This window comes from Callospermophilus lateralis, chromosome 17 (genome assembly GCF_048772815.1).
Source record: "Callospermophilus lateralis isolate mCalLat2 chromosome 17, mCalLat2.hap1, whole genome shotgun sequence".
Lineage (NCBI taxonomy): Eukaryota > Metazoa > Chordata > Mammalia > Rodentia > Sciuridae > Callospermophilus > Callospermophilus lateralis.
This window is the reverse complement of record NC_135321.1, coordinates 35,214,732-35,231,435: the sequence shown is the minus strand read 5'-3', so window position 1 is coordinate 35,231,435 and position 16,704 is coordinate 35,214,732. Positions and strand designations below refer to the sequence as shown.

Sequence of the window (16,704 nt, the reverse complement as noted above, 5' to 3'; positions counted from 1 at the left end):
TAAGTCTACTAACCTTCAAGTATCATGTTCAACCCTAGCTTCTCATTTTACTACCAAACTTATCAAGTCACTGCTACTAACCTCACCAGGTTGACTACAGCTTCTAAAGATAATCATTTGATGAAAAAAAAAGAGAACCTAAGAAGCAAAGATAGATCAATGACAGATCTTTTCATCTCCTTATTGTTTTACTAAGGCATCCAAACTACTTAATATATCTGATTCCTGGTCTTATCATCATTCCCAAACTAAACAGCTTTATACACTGAAATCCTTATGCCTACATATAAATTCATCTCTATGATTCCATCTTGTATTTATTTAACTGTATTAAAATCATTACCAACACTGTGAAATAGAGCTATTTAAAATAAGATGGTGACTATTCATGTTATTAAGATGGAACCCTAAATCTTACATTAAATTTAGAAGTGTTTTAATATCCATGTTGATTCAAAATCAATGTTAACTCACTGTGAAACAACAATACAAATGTAAAATAGGCTGAAAGAGGTCTCGCTTCAAAAAATTACATGTTTTTATTTATGCAATAAATATTTGCCAAGCTAACAGATTGAATGTTAGGGACACTATGCAAAGTTTAGATGTTTCCCTCTTTGGATTACATGACCTTAAATAAATGAACTTGTCTTGACAAAAATATTCCCCTACTCACTATATTACACGACAGAGTCACCTGAAGGAAACACAAAATTCAACAACTGTGGGTCATAGTACATTTTCACTAGGTACAATGTTAGTAAGTAGCAGAGTAATTCTGAAAATGACTCAAATAAGATTCATACACACATGGGCTAGGGTGTGTTTCACAGGTAGAGCACTTGTCTAGCTTTGTGTGAGGCCCTTGGCTCAATATATATATACATACACACACACCAAAAAAAAAAAGTCATATGCATAATAAGAAAAAGTCAATGCTTAATGTAAATTTATGGACTATTTTCATGTTACAGTTTTACTAGAATTAAAGTTGAACCATTCATGGTAGTGCAATTATATTGAAAAGGAAAAGAGCTTGTGACAACCACAGTACAATGGTATACAGAACCTATGATCAAGATCAATTATCCAGTGTTTATTCATGAGACTAGCTGATCAGGCTGCACTTACTAGATTTAAGTATTTAATTTATAAATTTAAGCCTTCAATATATTAAAAAGTCACTTTAGAGTTTCACATCTTTCATGAGGGCAAACCAGAAACCAAACTTTCCCACAATAAACAATACATTATGAGAGAGAACAAATCAGACTTTACAAACTTGGATCATGCCACTGTATATATAAGCTGATCTGCCTGTCTAAAGTTGTTGCTCACCTCTTTTCATGCTTTTAAAATTCACTGGCATGGAACAAAGGAAGAAATGGCAATAATAAAGAACAACTTCTGGTTCTTCTGGTCTCTAGTCTTGTTTATATAAACCACAAAGTCTAAATGGTTAAGAAGATATTTGGACCCTTTCCCAAGAAAAGGATTATAAAGGCCAATGTCCCAGTACTCAACCCTGTCTCCCTTTTACCTACCCTAACCCTCTCAATCCCACTAAGAAAATGCTAGTATCATTCAAATCAGGTTTTCAACTTCTCAGCATCAAATCTGATTAGAAACTCTAAATTTTCTTATTATCTAATTGAGAGACCACCTGCAGTACTTTTGAATGGGTACCTAAACCAATGGGCTCCTTTTCCTAGTAGTATAACATTTATTCAACTTCTGCTACAGGCCACACTACTCTAAGCAATTTACATGTATTATGTAATTTAATCTAAACAATGTAAGGAACCATTATTAACCCCATTTTGCTTTGGTGCAAACAAACATGGAAAAGGTTACTTGCCAACAATAAAAGAGCCAGTAAAGTAAAAGCCAGGATTTGAATCTATAAAGTCAAACCGCAAAGGGTTCCTTAATCAACTAAACTATTCCTTCTGTCACAAATGAAAGAAATTATCTCCTGAGATTATTAAGTAGCAACCCAAATCAAAATGTTTTAGAATGTTAGCAGCATCACTCCCAATAGCCAAAAAAGGGAAGCAATTCAAGTTCTACAGATTAGCAAAACTTGTTATATATACATTCAACAGAAATTATTCAGCCTTAAAAAAGAAATGCTGACGCATGCTACAACATGGATAAACCTTGAGGATGTTATGCCAAGTGAAATAACCTAGTCATGAAAAGATAAACATTGTCTGATTTACTTACATGAGGTACCTAGAGGAGTCAAATTCATAAGGGTGGTTTCTGGGGTTGAAAGGTGGAGGAAAATATTTTATTTAAATTGGGAAGTTATTGTTTAATGGACAGAGCTTCAGTTTTGCAAAATGAAGAGCTCTGGAAACCCACTGTACAACGATATTAATGTACTTCATACTAATGAACTGTTCATTTAAATTGCTAAGATGATAAATTTATGTTATGCTATTCTACCATAAAATTTAGAATATTAAAATATTCATGAATAATTAACCTCTCAAAAATAATTCAGAAGTGCCTCTATGATGCATACTAAAATAAAAATTTACAAGACTTCAAAATGTATTTCCCAACAAATCTCAAAGGACACATTCTATACTAGAAGTATGGATTCAGTATAAGGTCCAAATAACAAGATATTTTTTTGTTTTTTCTTTGTAGAACTCAGGCTAAAAATGAGAAAACTCAAAAAATATGACCTTACTTGAATTTTCAAGGAGGAGGGGAAAAATAGAATACTTCCATTTAAAATTACACAGAGCAAATAATTAATGGAAATAATCACAATAAACAATGCTGTAAAAGATAAAAAATGATTTCTCAAACAAATTCTGGTTAATTTGTTATAAAAGAAAAGGCACAAAGTTAACAAAAAGGCAAAGATTCCTTAAAAAAATCTCTCTGTTGGTAGCAGAATATAAGGTCAAACAGGGGTGTGAGCTAGTCATTTCCTGTGTTTCTGTTATTCACAGGGTTTTTCCCAAAGATATCTATTTTGTAAATCTTCCGTTCAATTCAAATTACATTTATTCAATGTTTGTTATATGCCAGGACTATGCTAATCATAGATCAAAATTAATCTTTCCTAGTTAATCAGTAGTTTGCAAGTCCTAAACAAAGTGGCAGGTGCTAGGTCTCATCACTAAAATGCTAGTTAGGGGCTGAGATACCTATAGTTCAGTAGTAGAGCACTTGCCTATCATGTGGCTTCAATTCTCAGCATCACATAAATAAATCAAACAAAGGTCCACCAACAACTAAAAGAAAATTAGAAAATAATAAAACACTAGTTCCTTCTTTCTTCTTTTATTTCACCTCTCTACAAATAAATCACAACATGAAAGCAATTATAAATATTATATCCCAGGCTGGGGTTGTGGCTCAACAGTAGAATGCTTGTCTAGCACGTGCAAGGCCTGGGTTCCATCCTCAGCAACACAAAAAAATAAATAAATAAAAACAAAGGTATTGTGTACAACTAAAAAAATTAAATATTTTTAAAAATAAAATAAATAAATATTATGTCCCACTGCTATATATTTATATGAATAAAGTACAAGCCAAACTAGGAAGAGTGGCCCACATTTGTAATCCCAGCTACTCTGAGGTTTAGGCAGGAGGATCAAAAAATTCAAGGTCAACCTGGGCAAAACAGCAAGACCCTGTCACAAAATTAAAAAACAAAAACAAACAAAAAAACAACTAAAGTCTGAGGATGTATCTCAGTGATACAGCATGGCCCTGAGTTCAATTCCCCAAATCAGGGGGGAGTCAAATAAGTACCACTTAATATTTATATTACAAAGCACTATTTTCTTATAGCCCACCTCCCTGAACTAAATCTTAACACTCCCTCCTCTCACCCCAGGGCCTTTTATTTTTTATTTATTTTTATTTTTTTTAGAGAGAGAGAATGAGAATTTTATTTTATTAGTTTTCGGCGGACACAACATCTTTGTTTTTGTATGTGGTGCTGAGGATCGAACCCAGGCCACATGCATGCCAGGCGAGCAAGCTACTGATTGAGCCACATCCCCAGCCCACCCCAGGGCCTTTTATAACAAGAGACACACAAATACACAAAATCTGTTCCACTAATATATGGTAACATTACCTAAAAAGCTGCCCATAGGGCTGGGGCTCAGAGGTGGGGTGCTTGCCTAGCATGTGTGAGGCACTGGGTTTGATCCTCAGCACCATGTACAAATATATAAAATAAAGATACATTGATAACAAAATATTTTTTTTAAAAAAGCTGAGCATATTCCCCACAAGGGCCTAGTATCTTAAGTTCAGTTCATCATACAAGTGGTTATATAATGTCTCACAAATATTTCAAATAAAAGATCAAACTATTAAGCTTTCAGAAGAAATCGGTATGCACTATTAGGTAATATGAAACAAACTTGGGCAGTAAAAAAAATTAAAGAAATGTTATCTAGGTTCACTAACTCATAATCAGTTCATAATCTGATTTTATTTGGTAACACTGAGAAAGTGAGAGGAACATTACTTATTTTCTTAAATAATAAAGACCACATGCCTACTCATTTTCTATGGTCTACGAGATCATAGTCTAAATTAACACCCATGCTTTCATGAAGATTAAATTTAAAACTACAGTAGGTGACAATGCTCATAAATACAAAAAATGGCTAAAAATCTTACTATTATCTATAAACAAAAGAACCACCTTTTAAAGAGAACCACCTTTTCTGTGTCTACACAGAAAACAGCAAGAAATGGAAGCAAATACACACACACACACACACACACACATAACCATTGGAAGGAATCAGCATTACTATAAGTCTTACAGAAGAAAATCAGGAGAAAAGTCATTATCTTAAAACAAAAATCCATTATGAGGTTTTTACTAACAACTGTTAGGACTTGGGGGTGGTAACTTGGTGGCAAAATAAGGCACTTGCCTAGCGTATGAACAGCCTCATTTATTTTCCTGGCACACAGAATTACTATAGACAAGAATGAAGTCACAGTAGGTACACAGTATGGCTTAGATATGAGGTATTCTCCAGAAGTTCATGTGTAAGACAATGCAAGAATGTACAGATGTGAAAATGATTAGACTGTGAGAGCTACCTAATCAGTCCATTCTAGTGTGAATGGACTGACTGGGTGGTAACTATAGGCAGGTAGAACATGGTTGGAGGAGGTGGGTCACTGGGCTCAAGTCTTGAAAAAATTGTTCTTCCTGTAGCCCCTCCACCCCACTCTGCTTCCCAAACCCACCCTGAGCTAGCATCTTTCCTCTTCTGGGCCCATCTTCAACACCATGCTGCCTCAACCTGGGTCCAAAGCAATGGAGATGAAGGTCTAAGGACTCTGAAACTGTGAGCTCCAAGTGAACTTTTCCTCCTCTAAGCTTTTCTTGGATATTTTGATCACAGAGACAAAAAAGCTGACTAAAACAATACATATTAAATGATCAAATGTTAAGCATAATTTAATCATATTCTCTGAGTTGGGTGGAACCATAAACACATTTAGCCAAAGGATATTTATGAATGATCAAGGTTTCATGCCACATATTCACTCATCAGATAATTATTTAATATATACCATATTCACCAACACTGCATCAGGTACTAAGTATAAAAGAAAGACAGGTTCATAAAAGCCTTTTAAAGCTCTAAGTGTAAAAATGCAACAGGATGTTCACAAAAGAATTATTCAAGGCAGAAGCTCTAGCACATGATCATATCAGTACACTTGTTCATTATGTATGAAGGTAATGGAGTATGAAGCTAGGAAAAAAAACTGAGGATTTTAAATAAAATACCAAATTAATAAGGCTAAATTTCATTTTGTAAACAAAAAGCAAAGTGCTGATGTTTTAGAAGTTTGCAAGAGGAAGGGGGGGATGCAGAAGGGACACCTTCTGGTACATTAGGAAAGCTCAAGTAGGTAAGACTGAATACTGAGGAAGACCAGGAAAGAGAGAATTCAGAAGTAGAGTTGTAATAACAGAAAATTTGCCTTTTATATTCCTATATAGTCCCTCTTTGCCCACATCTAATCACTTGTTAAGGATTGCTTTGTAAGAAAGTGGAACTTATGGAAAAGAAAAGTTCTATTCACTGACAGCAAATTTCTATTCTACAAAATCTTGAATTGCAATTTTCATTTTTTTTGCACCTCCATTCTAGTTCTCATTCAGAATGAATCAGAGATGTTACTCAATTTTAGGTGGGGAAAAAAAGATTTGCATATTAGAGCTTAATGCAGAATGCTGCCACAAAAGCTGAGTGAAATTCAAGTGAGACATGAACAAAGGTTTTGTGCAAAATCTTCAATGTACTGAACAATTAATAAAAATAAATTAATTAATTTAAAAAGCCTGTTCCAAACTCTGGATAATCTCCCACCTCTACCATTTTTAACAATTTTTTTAAAATTATTTTTTTCTTAATAATCCCCAGTTCTCTCTTTTTGAAACAAAGGAAGGAGTCAGTTACACAGCCTACCTTCAATTTACTAGATTCTCTCCCAAGTAAACTCTGATTCTTTAGTTCAGGAAAACCTAGAGATAGATCTAATTCGGTCCTTTAACCCTTAAGAGATAACTTAATATTTAAGAATTCATACAATTGTAGTATAACAAACTGAAATTTAAAATAAATTTTCATAAATAGAAATTTTTATTTCTTGAATACTTTTTTTTTTCTTTTTGGTACTAGGGATTGAACCCAGAGGAGTTTAACCACTGAGCCACATCCCCAGCACTTATTATTTCTTGAGAGAGGGACTTGCTAAATTGCATAGGGCCTTGCTAAGAGGCTGACACTGGCTTTGAATTTGTGATCCTCTTGCCTCAGCTTCGGAAGACCCTGGTAGAAATGAGTACTTTCTGAGGCTAAAAAAGAAAGGTCAGGAGGCTCGGTGGTAGAGTGCTTGCCTAGCACATGTGAGGCACAGGTTCAATCCTAAGCACCACATTAAGAAAAAAAAAAAAAATGTAAATAAAATGAAGGTACTGTGTCCATCTACAATAAAAGAAAGAGAAAAGAAAAATCTCCACTGTGGAAAAGTACTTGGATCCTGAGAGTGTATTCTCTCAAACTGTTTCCAAGCCTAATAAGTTCTAAGAATTTCAGGACTTTTTCTTTCTGCCCTGTGGCATTATGAAGACATGTTCATCGTCATAGCTAGAGAGGTGGTTGGAAGGCATCCCTCGGAAAAGATTATATATTAAGGACTCATTGTATCTCTTCTTGCTTAAAATCTTTCAATTTTTTTCTATTGTTCTTCAGGTAACATTTTATATCCTTAACATGAGTCAAAGGTCCTACAACTTCTGTAGGATAACATTTTAAATCCTTAATGTGAGTCAACAGTCCTACGACTTCCATATTCAGAAATGTTATAATTTTATGTAGCTGAATCTATTTCCAACATGAATTCTGGCCTGTATCTTATTTAGGAAATCATTTGACAATCCGAGAATAGAAGTAATTACATAATATTTCATGCTTTTCTTCATGCTTACACAATTGATATTTTTCAGTGTTGTATCTAATTCAACTAGAGTCAAATTTATATAAAATATTATGTAGGAATCTAAGAATAACTTATTAATATTCTATTCCTTCTCCCATGGATTTGAAGTGCCTAATTTACCATAGAGTGATAAAGCGCATAAAACTGATAAGTAAAATTGCATTACAAAAAGGTCATAGGATTACATAAAATGAATCTCCTCCAAAACTGTATTCTGCTCCATATGTGTGTGTGTGTGTGTGTGTGTGTGTGTGTGTGTGAATTCCTAATTCTGTACCAACATCATGCTATTATAATTAAAATGACTTTACAGTCTGCCTTAACCCCTAAAATGGCATACTACCTCCATTAATAGTTTTTCTAGTTTTTCTTCAAAATCATCTTGACTCTTCTTCCAAGTTTACTTTTCCCAGTGATCTCTAGAATTAGCTTTACACTTCTGGCAAAAAAAAAAAAAAAAAGGCTGGGCAAGGTTGCTACATGCCTGTAATCCCATCATCTCAGGAGGCTGAAGCAGGAGGATCTCAAGTTCAAAGCCACTTAGCGAGGCCCTCATGAACTCAGTGAGATCCTGTCTCTAAATAAAATACAAAATAGGGCTGGAGATGTGGCTCAGAGGTCAAGTGCCCCCGAGTTCAATCCCTGGTACCCAAAATGAAAAAACAGCAACAACAACAAAACAACGAATTCCTTACAGATGCCTATGGGTTTACAGATTAGTTTGGAAGTCACTGACCTCTTTGTAATAAATTTTTACTTATCTACATTACATGTTTTTACTCTTCTAAATTTTACCAAAACAAAATGTACATTTTAAATCAATAAAATAGTGAAAATTTGTGTTGGCCACAATTCCATTATATTAAGCCTATAGCCGGGCACGGTGGCACACACGTGTAATCCCAGCAATTCAGGGGGCTAAGGCAGAAGGATCACAAGTTAGAAACCAAGCACAGCAACTTAGTGAGACCCTAAGCAACTTACCAAGACCTTGTCTCAAATTAAAAAATAAAAAGGGTTGGGGGTATAGCTCAGTAGTTAAGCACCCCTGAGTTCAATCCCCAGCATCAAAAAATAATAATAATTAATTTAAAAATAAACTTATGAAAAATAGTAATACGAGCCAGGTGTGGTGGCCCATGCCTATAAATCCCAGCAGAAGGCTGAGGTGCTAAGGAACTCAGTAAGATCCTGTCTCTAAATAAAATTAAAAAATGAGGCTGGGGATGTGGTTCAGTGCCCCTAAATAAAATCCCCAGCACTCCCCCCACCAAAAAATAGTAATACAACTTGCTAAGCAAGAATCCTACAATAGCAAAGAAAATACTAGTAAAAAGTACTAGTCTAAGAGTTCCAAATGAAGGCTCAACAATAGTAAGGGTATCAATTCTCACTAAAATGATATTAGGATTAATGTAAATCTTATCAAAATCCCAGTAGAATGTTTTCTTACAGATATAGACAAGATTACTCTAAAACGTATATACAAAGGCAAAGAACCAGAACATGTTTTTTTTGCTGTTGTATTTGGTTGTGTGGTTTTTGGGTTTTTTTTTTTTGTTTTTTTTTTTGGTGTGTGGGGGGAGGTAACCAGGGATTGAACCCAGAGATATTTAACCACTGAGCCACAACCCCCAGCCTTTTTTATTCTGTATTTTTAGATAGGGTCTGGCTATGTTGCTGAAGTTGGCCCTGAACTTGCTATCCTCCTGCCTCAGCCTCTGGAGTTGCTGGGATTACAGATGTGCACCACTGCACCCAGAAAGGAACTAGAATAGTTAAAACAAATTTTAAAAACAACACAGTGAGAGAGATCTTTCTGATTTCAGGACTTCTTATTATAGCTATAGTAATAAAGACTGTGTGATATTGGCAGGAGAGACGCATAAATCAATAGCATAGAACAGAGAATCTAGAAAGAAAACTACACAAAAAAGTTCAGGCTATTTTTAACAAAGGTGCAAAAGCAATTCAATGAAGGGGGAAAAATAGTTTTTTCAACAAATGGTGCTGGAGCAAATGAGTGTATAAAAATAAAAAATAAATAAATAAACCTTAACCTAAATTCCACACTATTCAAAAATTAACTCATAATGGATCAAAGATCTGACCATTTAGAGCTAAAAGGATAAGATCCATAGGAAATATACAGAAAAAGTTTCAAGATACTAGATCTGCTAATGACTTCTTGGCTAGGCCACCTAAAGCACAGGCAACAACAACAAAAAGATAAAAGCAGACTTTGACAAAATCAAAAGCTTTAATATCAAAAACATTATTAAGCCGGGCATGGTGGGGGATGGTGGCGCACACCTGTAATGCCAGCAGCTCAAGAGGCTGAGACAGGAGGATAACAAGTTCAAAGTCAGCATCAGCAAAATCAAGGAGCTAAGCAACTAAGTGAAACCCTGTCTCTAAATAAAATACAAAATTGGGCTGGGGATATGGTTCAGTAGTTGAGTGCCCCTGAATTCGATCCCTGGTAAAGAAGGAAAGAAAGAAAGAAAGGAAAGATAAAAAAGAAAGAAAACATTATCAACAAGTAGAAAGAAAACCCATAGAATGAGAGAAAACCATATATGATTTGTATATGATATATCTCCTAAAAGATTAATAGCCAGAATATATTTTTAAACTACAACTCAACAAAAAATTCAAAAATGGGCAAAGGACTTCTATAGACATTTCTCCAAAGAAGATGTACAGATAGCCAATAAATACATGAAACAATGCTCAACATCACTAGTCATTAGGGAAATGCAAATTAAAACCAGAAACAGATACCACTTCATGTCCATTAGGATTTTTTTTTTTAAGGATGGCTATTTCTATCATTTGAATATGGTTTAAGTGTCACATGTTAAAATGTAATCCCCACTGTGAAATATCAAGAGGGTGAAAACTTAAAGATGAGGTCTTTGAGAGGTAAGGTCATTAGGATGGAGCCCCCTTACTGAATCTTGTAAAATGGCACAGCCACTAAGGAAAACAGTATGGCAATTCCTTTTTAAGGCTGAGTGTGCGTTTGTGTGTATGTATAAAAATTTCATTTATCACAAGTTCAAAGCTAGCCTCTGCAACTCAATATCTCAAAATAAAAAATAAAAAAGGCTAGGGATGTAGCTCAGTGGTAAAAGTGCCCCTAAGTTCAAACCCCAGAACTTACTGCAAAAAAAGAAAGAAAGAAAGAAAGAAAGAAATGACTAAAATGGTAAATCTGTTATGTATTTCTTGTAAGGAAAACAAACAAACCAAAAATAATACACGCTCAAGGGCCAGTATATAACAAAATTAGTAATTTATGTTGCTTCAATGAGCTTAGTAAAACATTTTTTTAAAAGTACAATGAAAACTAGAATGACTACTTAGTACAGTTTGGCATGTTTGCCTTAACCAATGATTAGGACTACTGGTTTTTACTTACCTTTGCTTCTGCATCATCAAGGTATGTGTCAACACAATGTACGGGGGAAAATCTCAGTAATATTATGAAAATAATTTTGACCCTGTAGACCTATACATCCCTAAAAGTGTCTTGGGATCCACAGGGCTCTGCTGACCACATTTTAAAGGCCATCTCTCTAAGAATGCTTACGCATGAAAAGAGTGGAATAACATGACATATTACAAAGGCTAGAAAATTTTCAGGTCTTTATCAATGAAGAAAACACTCCTAACTGGATTTTACCATTTGACAGAAGAAGTCAGAAGTTCCTAAATCAAAAACTTTAAAAGGTTTTTAAATAAAAAATAAATTATTCTAAAATTTCTTTCAACTCCACAAGCCTCAGACACCACATATTTTCCAATATTCATTCTCTTAACTCATTTAACACATATTTATTCAAATATCTATGTGTGCAAGGATCTGACAAAATAAAGTAATAGATTTAGCCCTCCAGTAATAAATTCAACACAGAACCGTTAAAAAACAATGTGATAAATTCTCTAATAACAGTAGTAAAAAGAACTAGGGAGAAAGGCATGGTAGTGCATTCCTGTAATCTCAGCCACTCTGGAGGCTGAAGCAGTACAATTGCAAATTTGAGGCCAACCTCAGCAACTTACCGAGACCCTAAGAAACTTGGCAAGACCCTATCTCAAAAAAATAAAAAATAAAAATGGCCAGGGATATGGCTCAGTGGTTATGCACCCTTGGGTTCAATCCCTAGTACCAAAAAAATTAGCAGCAGCAGAAAATATATTCTTTACTCTAAAAGAATACACAATCAAGGGGGAAGCAAAGAAAAAAGAAACAAAGTAAAAGAACTAGGAATATGAGATCTTTTTTTTTTTTTAAATAAGGAAAGAAAAAAAATCATATACTGTGGTTGCTAAGATGGACAATAAGAACAAATCTTCCACACATTAAATTGTGAAGAAGGCCTGGGGATTTAGCTCAGTCAGCAGAATGTTTGCCTCACATGCACAAGGCCCTGGGTTCAATCCCCAACATCATCAAAAAAAAAAAAAAAAAAAAAGTGAAGAAGGAAAAAGAAACTCATGCAAAGTTTTGCTGTCAAATCTCAAACTGTAAATTTCCACCACAGTGCATGACATGTGCTTAGTTAAGATTAAAAAAAAAAAATGTTAAATTTGTATATACTATATATAGGAAAAAATAGAATTTACAGGTTTTATTTAGCATTATCCATAATTTCAGGCATCCATATAGGTTTTGGAAAGTATCCCCTGTGGACAAGAGGAGACTAATGTAATGGCTAAAAATTCCAAAACTTGAGGAAAGACATCCGTCTACAAATCTAAGATGATAAATGACTCAAAACAGGATAAACTCAAAAGTCCCACACTGGATCACTTCCCTTATCTCTCCTATACTGGAGATTGAACCAAGGGGCACTCTACAACTGAATAAATCCCCAGCCCTTTTTATTTTGTATTTTGGAATGGAGGTCTCACTAAATTGCCTTGAACCTGGCAATCCTGCCTCAGACTCCTAAGTCACTGGGATTACAGGCATACATGCACCACCAGACCCAGCTGCACAGTGAGACACACTATAATCAAACTATCAAAACAAAGACACAGAGAATCTTAAAAATAGTAAGAAAGAAGAGATTGCCAGATGCAAGAGAGCATTGATAAAATTAAAAGCCATTTCTCAAAAACTACAGAACCTAAAAAACAGTGAGAGCATATTTAGAATACTGAAAGGAAAAACAAAACAAACTGTAAACAAAGAATTTCATATCTGGCAAAACTACCCTTCAAATCTGAAATAAAATATTTCAAGAGACAAATATTTTAGTAAATTCATCACTAGCAGACCTGATTTACAAGAAATGCTTAAAGGAAAACCTACAGGCTAAGATGGAAAAAACACTAGATGGTAATTTATAGTAGTAAGAAATAATGAGTATCATATAAAAGTCAATATTATTGTGTTTCTGGTTTATAAAACCTCATTTTGTATATGATTTAAAAACCAAGTGCATAAAGCAATTTACAAGTTTATTGATTAAACACAACATAATAAGATGTAGGGGCTGGAGTTGTGACAGAGTGCTTGCCTAGCATGTGTGAGGTCCTTGGTTTGAGTCTCAGCCCCTCATATAAATAAATAAAATAAAGGTTTATTGACAACTAGGGGAAAAAAAGTAATTTGCAACAAGAACGTAAAGGAGGGACAAAGCCATTCAGGAACACGAGTTTTTGTATGGTATTAAAAATAAATTGATATCAGTTCAAATTAGGCTGTTATAAATTTTGGTTGTTAAGTAGAATTTTCAAAAGAACCCCACTTCAAAAAACAGAACTAGGGACCATGGATAGGTAAACAATTCTTCCCAAGAGAGAATGCAAAATTGCAGAGGAGTTGTCACTACAGCCTGGAGACTAGGGGACAGAAAAGAAACAAGAAATCGGAGGGGTACATAAAAGCACACAGATACATTAAAGTGCAAGATTTTTTATATCATTCTTGATATTGAGTTGAAACTCACATAACATAAAATTAAACATTAAAGTATACAATTCAGGGGCATTTAGTGGATATTTGTAAGGTTGTATAACCATCACCTCTATCTAATTCCGGTATATGTGCAGCACCTCCAAAGATCACATGACATTCATTAACCAGTCACTCCCCCACTTGTCTCCTTTATTTCCTGGCAACCAATTTCTATCTTGCAGATTTATCTATTCTAGTTATTTCATATAATGGAATCATACAATGTGATCTTTTGTGTCTGCATTCTTTTCCTTTGCATGTTTTTAAGGTTCATCCACACTGCAGCATATATCAGTACTTTGTTCTTTTTTGGGCTGAATAATATTCCACTGTATGGATATACCACCTTTGTTTATCCATTCATCTGTTTTTTAGTGGACATTCAGGTCCATAACAGAGAAAAGAATCACTAAGTCGTCAACAAACTGATGGTATAAAATAGAAATAATGACATCTATATAGACACATTTGTTTACTAACTAAATGTTAGTAAATGTTAAGAGCTCAGGTAACTTTTATTCAGATTTTACTCAGGGTTTTCCACTGAAACAGTCAATATGATGTCTGTACAGAGACATAGATTTATTATACTGAATTGGTTCATGGAACTATGGAGACGAAACCCAAGATCTGCAGTTGACAAATTAGAGACCCAAGCGAGCCAACAGTGCAGGTCTAGTCCAACCCCAAAAGACTTGAGAACCAGAAGTGTCAGCAGTATACTACCAGTCTGAAAGCTGCAATCTGGAGACCCCAGGTGAGCGGTTGATATTTCAGAGCAAGTTCAAAGGCAGGAACAAAACAAAGCCCTGGCTTCAAGCCAGTTGGGCATGAGTTTTCTCTTATACATTGGAGAGTGAATCTTTGTGTTCTATTCAGGTCTTCAATTGACTGGATAAGCCCACTTACATTATGGAGGCAATCTACAATTCAAATGTGAAATTTCATCCAGAAATATCTTCAGACACATCCAAAAAAAAAAAAAAGAATGATGTGATACACTAATGCCTATCATTTCTACTAAGGTCTCTTAAATCACCAGCTGAAACCATTAAGAAAACACTAGAATATTTAGTACCATATTTATAAATCATAATAGCAAAAACTGATACATCCTAAATGTGCATCAATAGAATGGTGATATGAATTTTGATGCATCCATAAGATGGAATACAATGCAATCATTTTTTAAATGAGGCAATACCATATAGGTATGCTATAAATATGTAACAATTCAAAAGACATATTAAAGAGAAAATGCAAAGAATAAAGAAATCTTTAATACTCTACAATAAAGAAAAACATTAAAAAAAATTACAACAAAATTCCCTCTCCCTCTTCCTCTCCTTCCCCTATCCCCTTCCTCTCTCTGGGGGTCAAACCCAGGGACCTCACACATGCTAGGCAGGCATTTTATCAAGGAGTTACATCCCTAGTTGATTTCTTATTTTTAAGTTTTTGACAAGTTCTTGTTATGTTGCCCAGGTTGGCCTTGAACATGAGATCTCCCTGCCTCAGCCTCCCAAGTAGCTGGGATTATATATGATGTGCCGCCCTACCCTATTTTGCCTTTTGAATTTCTCTATTATGTGCACATTATTACCTATCCAAACATGAGTACAGTTTAAAAACTATACCTGAAAAATCCAAGCATTTACAATATCATAATAATTTTTTTTCAATTTCTCAATTATTATAGATAGAAAGAACTAAAGAGAAACTTTAAGAGAGAGAGTAAGACTAATGGGTACCTGATACCAGCCGTGAATCATCCCACAACCCAAAAACCAGGGTGCAGGGGCACAAGCCTGTAATCCCAGTGGCTCAGGAGACCTGGTTCAAGGCCAGCCCAGCAATTTAGCAAGCCCTAAGCAACTTAAAAATAAAAAGAGGGGGTGGGGCTGTAGCTCAGTGGCAGAGCACTTGCCTCTCACGTGTGAAGCATTGGGTTTGATCCTCAGCACCAAATAAAGGCATGCTATCCATCTACAACTTCCAAAAAAGAAAAAAGAAAAAGAACTGAGGATGATGCTCAGTGATAGAGTGCCCCTGAGTTCAACCCCCAGTACCAAAAACAAAACAAACAAAAAATGACCCAAAAAGTCTAATGCATCATTATAATCCCCTTAATACATTCTTACAAACAAATTAAAATGTATCCTAAACCATTTTAAGTCTTTCCATACATTAAAAACTAAAGGCTTATCTAAAATTCATATTATCCAACCTTGCTACAAAAAGGATTTCTGAACTGAAATGTTCTACCTAAAATGTCAAATGTTCTAACTAAATCTACATTCAAATGATTAAAGCAACAGGAAACACTGCATTCTTTATGTAGCTCCTAGCAAATTCTACTCATAGTTCAAAATTAAACAAAAGAAGCCTTCCCAGATTCTCTAAACTAAACTAAACGTCCAATTATATTTCTCCTTTGTATTTCTGTTCTGTTAATTTATTTAATAGTCTACTTCCCTGGTTGGTATGTAAGCTCCATGAAGATAGCTATGTCTTTTTTATCTGCTGAATCATTATTAGTCCACGACAGAGGAAGGAGTTCAATAATTGTTTTCTGAATAAAGAAAATCAACAGGAGAGGTCTAGTTGTCCATTTCAACAAAAAATTTGTTTAAAAAAAAAAAACCTATAAAATTAAACAGCCACATTATGTTTGTTTCATGCACAAATACACCTTTATTTTTATTAGAAATTCAAGGTAATTTGCTTAACCAATAGCAAAATAACATCAACTCATATTATTTTAAATTTATGTTATAAGAAAGAAAAGTTAAATAAAATTACTTTTTTTTAGGTCAAGGAAAATTTGATAAATTCACTAAGTTTTCAGGGGAATAAATAGTTTAAAGGGAACATGGCTGCTCAAGGCAAAGCAAAATATTCTAGGTTCTTGATCTTACCACCAATTCACAGGAAATGATCTAGTTCTCAACAAATAGTCTGTGGATCTCTGGGGGTCCTCAAGGCCATTTCACAATTATGCTAAGTTACCATTTGTCTTTTTTAACTCTTGTACTCTCATACACTTGCAGTGGTGTTTTTCAAAGGTCATGTGATGTGTGATACAGCAAGACTGAATTCAGAAACAAACTTGAGAATCCGAGTGCTTTCCATTAAGACATTATAGAGATTTGCAGGGTCTACGTATAGCTCAGTGGTAAAGTGCATGCTTACCATGCAGGAGGCCCTGGACCAAC

General features: G+C 34.6%; 1 protein-coding gene across 3 annotated transcripts in view; it reads right to left on the bottom strand.

Annotated features, from left to right (window-relative positions):
• Positions 1 to 16,704, bottom strand: part of Rprd1a (regulation of nuclear pre-mRNA domain containing 1A) — a 56,917-nt gene that overhangs the window by 35,065 nt on the left and 5,148 nt on the right. The window lies entirely within an intron of this gene.